Raw genomic sequence first — 4244 nt, forward strand, 5'->3', positions numbered from 1 at the left:
TTGCAACATAAAATTTAAGTTGCTTTTTTCGATGTTGCCCTAGGCTTCTATTGCAACATTATGGTCACCTACTGCAACATGAGTTTTCTGTTACAATAGCCATACTACTGCAACATATAACTATCCTATTGCAACTGAAATTTTATGTTACGTTAGAGCTTCTGATTTCAAAAAAAAGCGGGACCCACATGTAGGTCCCGCGCGTAGGTCCCTACTATGGGTCCACGTGTGGGTCCCACCTGTGGGCCCCATTTTGTGGGCCAACAAGGTTCCACGTATTAGTCCAGTGGCTTCCATGTGTCCATATGGAGACACATGTCAATCCCACATATGGACACCTGATCACATTTTTGAAACATTTTTGTTATGCAACTGCATCATATATATGAGCTATTGCAACATATATGTGTGCTACTAGAATATTAAATAACTTTGCAAATTTCACTATATGAGGTGCAACATTAAACTATTATTTCATACAAACAAAAGTTAATAACAAATCCAACCAAACCAAACTATCTAACAAATCCAACCAAATCAAAGTACTATTATTCTATCTAGCAGACACTATGTAGTGCTATTTTATTTTATCCTACTCTAGTGTTATGTGTCCATGCCACTGCAGCAGACATATTGCAATCCATATCAACTAGAGCAGCTGCAATTTGAGAAAATCAGACCTGGTCTGTCCATTCCCGTTATCTCAATGGTTGTCTTTTCAGTTGAGACATGCCATGGTTTCACATACCTGCCAATACTTGGTTTGACTTCCATTTTTTCTTTCTTGCACACATTGCCTGTTAAGTTATACAGACAAACATATATGATCAGGATCTAAAGTTTTATGATTCATATGAGTGTGTTTGCTCATATCTAAGGATCTAAAACATATATTATACCAGCAAGTTTAATGATTCATATGAGTGTGTCTTTTTTTTTAATTACCAGCAAGTTATTAGAATATTATTTCTTGCCCCAGCTGAAGTACAAATAAAAAGTCAAGATATAAATGGAAACTACCAGCTTAGGACACAAAATTATTTAACTATATAGTACTAATAGCTTAGGACACAGTCAAAGTAAGGAACCAATAAAATTATTTACCAAAAGGCGCCTGAACCATTACTACAAAGGATATGAGAAGATTTAAATTAATAGGTAAAAGATTCAAGAAAGTATACCGTTTCAACATCAATTGGAACCATTTCTTTAAGTTTTTGCACATGATCTTTTGTATTTGGATCGAAAACACTACCAATAAAGCTATACACTTCAGCAAAGTCAGGCAGAACTGCATGGAAACAAAAAGAGAATATTAAAGCAAAGAGTAGACTCTAGTCACCATACATACATGTACCTTCAGCCAGTAATACATGACCTTTAACAAAGAAAGAAAACAAAAAACTGACAATATCTTCACCTAGAGAAAGAAAGAAAAGAAATCTCAATGCACGGAATTAATCAGACTTTAAGAATATGCCCAAGCTTGCATGTATTTACCCACATAACTACAAGAAATTACTTACATTTCAATCAGCATATGATGTCTATAAGATTATATCTGTAAAAACATCATGAAACAGAATCTTGAGTTAATGCACCCTTGCTTAATAAACTCACATACCTGATGCAATAGTCAAGAACTCATGGCACATCACAAAATCATACACATTCTTTATGCACCTCTTTATCAACTTAGTATATAATTTACGCAGCAACATCTCTATTCTAATTCTTAGTCCAATTATTAGTTAATCAATGTCAATATCACACTTCATTGATTACTAATTCTACCATATACCACAGTTTAAAGGTACATAACAGATTCATATATACCTGTTACAAGTATCCATAAGAATATACCAGTACATATATCTACTCCTATCACATCATATCACCATAGCAATTAGTTCTAGCAAGCACTATCATGGCACGATACCCTAACAATTAGTTCGAGCATCATAAATTCCTAATTCTACTCATGTACTCAAGTCACACACAAAGTTGTCATATATTCAATCCTTAAAGAACACAGAGCCTCTGATTTTCAATATAATCAATTAAACTATTAAAAAACCTATGCAGCAATCATATTCAATAAAACAGAGTCCTTATTCATACATGTATATGTGTTGTCCAGGCCAAAGTTGATACACTACTAATGCCTAATCTGCTAATTCCGGCCACTACCATTCATATAAGAACTAAATTCTTCACATAACACATACTACTTGATTTAGAATTTATATTAAAATTAAGATCAACAAGTTATGTTAGTAAGGTAAACCTTATAGGGAAAAGAATACCTAAAATCAGATTCAAATAGCTCACTTCTCAGCAACCTCGTGCGCCTCATTTCCCCCTTCTTTTAAGTGGCGAGTCCTTGTCATTTAGCCCGAATATGTGCAGCCTCGATGATGATCTGCACGGTATGAACAATACATACAAAATCATAAAATCATATATATGTGTGTATTCGTACATACATACACATATATCCATTTTAATAATAACAAAACAAAGATAAATGGAGTCCTTTAAGTTTACGAAACGCAGATCCAAAAAACGCAGGAGGAACACAAAGCAAAGCCTAAAACAAAACCAAATCCAAACTTCGAATCAGTCCTCAAACAAGATATAAAACAAATTAGACACGAAAACTGAAGGATTTAGATGCAAAAATCATATAAGCAAAAACACCCTAAATCAAACGATTGAAAACCCCCAATTTTGATTCAAGCACGAACTAGTTGAATAAGCCTCAAATTTGATTCAAATCTTGGCGACTTGAGAGATTTTTGCTCCAATTCCACCAAAATCCCATGAGATCAACCCTATTTCAGACCTAGCTGAGAGACCAGCAGAGAGAGGAGTAAGAAAGAGATGGTGTAAAAGAAGATGCGTGTAAGACTGTGTGAGACACTGTGAATACGGACTTATGTTCCAAATATATTTTCCGCTTCTATTTGGACAAAAAATTTCAAGCCCGCCTACCTTGGTGCAAATATTTTGAGCCCGCCTAAAATAATTTTGTCAATTATTTAACATTTTTTGTTAAATATTAAACCAATCATTTGATAGTTATTATTAGTTTTTAATAATTTATTTGCATTTCCAGTTTTAACTATTAAAAATTATAATTATTTAATAAATTTAATATCTGAAAAGAAATTCAATTTTAATATTATTACATGATTAATTAGTTTCGAATTTACTAATTTTATTAGAATTAAATTTTTTTAGAATTTAGTGTTTTCATGTTAAATAGATTATAATCTATCAATTAATCATTAAAAATTATTTTAGATTTATTTTATCTAAATTTTATTATCATATTATAAATAATTATTTTACTAATATTCAATGCAACACATATATTCGCCTATTGCAACATGAAATGAACATAAATGGTTATCGTTGCGGTAGATATGGATTAGTGCCTCTAATGCAACATAATTTTGCAACACTCGCGTTCATACCATTGCGGTAGGCCATATATGGCGTAGTGCACTTCCTGAACATCTGGAACACAGAATCACTGCCATCAGGGAAAGTAGAGATCCGAGTGAGATTTCTCTGGAGAAACTCTACGGAGTTTTGAAAACTTATGAACTCGAGCAAGTTCAAAGTAAGCAGAGATATGGCTGGGGTAAAACACTGAACCATTCAAGAGCTCTAGTTGTTGAATCACCTACACCGGAAGAAAAGAAGAAGGATGTTGTTGGTTCTTCTAAGGCCATTCAGGAATTTGTTGTACCTGAGATGGGTCAGACTGCTTCTTCCAGTGGTGACGAAGAGTTCTATATAATGGAAGAGCTAGAACAGTTAGAAGATCAATCTCTATCACTGTTTGCCAAGAAATTTGGAAACATGAGATTCAGGAAGAACCCTTCCTACAAATACAAACCTACTGTTAGTAAGTTTCAGAAGGGAGGTTATTCATCTTCTACAATCAAAGGAGGATACAAGACTGGGATGGTGGATCGAAGCAAGTTTAACTGTTTCAAATGTGGTGAACCGGGACACTTTGCAACTGAATGCAAACAGCCCAAGGTTCAAGGAAAGAGAAAGGATTCGTACGATGAGCTGAAGCAGAAGTATGATGCACTAGTGTGAAAGCATCAGGGTACTTCTGGAAGTCAAAGTTTCAAAAGCAAGTCTTATCTGGCAGAAGGGAAAAGCTGGGATGATACAGACAGTGATGAAGAAGAGCAGATAGGGAATGTTGCTCTCATGGCTAATGC

The 4244-nt window shown here is 34.2% G+C and overlaps 1 long non-coding RNA gene across 1 annotated transcript; it reads right to left on the reverse strand.

The window, feature by feature from the left end:
• Positions 1-454: 454 nt before the first annotated feature.
• LOC108218131 (uncharacterized) lies at positions 455-3501 on the reverse strand. Its single transcript, XR_010291002.1, has 4 exons — positions 2748-3501; positions 2307-2590; positions 1182-1291; positions 455-797 (listed from the first exon to the last, which is right to left on the reverse strand). It is a non-coding gene; the product is annotated as an uncharacterized LOC108218131 (long non-coding RNA).
• Positions 3502-4244: the final 743 nt, after the last annotated feature.

Source organism: Daucus carota, chromosome 4, assembly GCF_001625215.2.
Source record: "Daucus carota subsp. sativus chromosome 4, DH1 v3.0, whole genome shotgun sequence".
Taxonomy (NCBI): Eukaryota; Viridiplantae; Streptophyta; class Magnoliopsida; order Apiales; family Apiaceae; genus Daucus; species Daucus carota.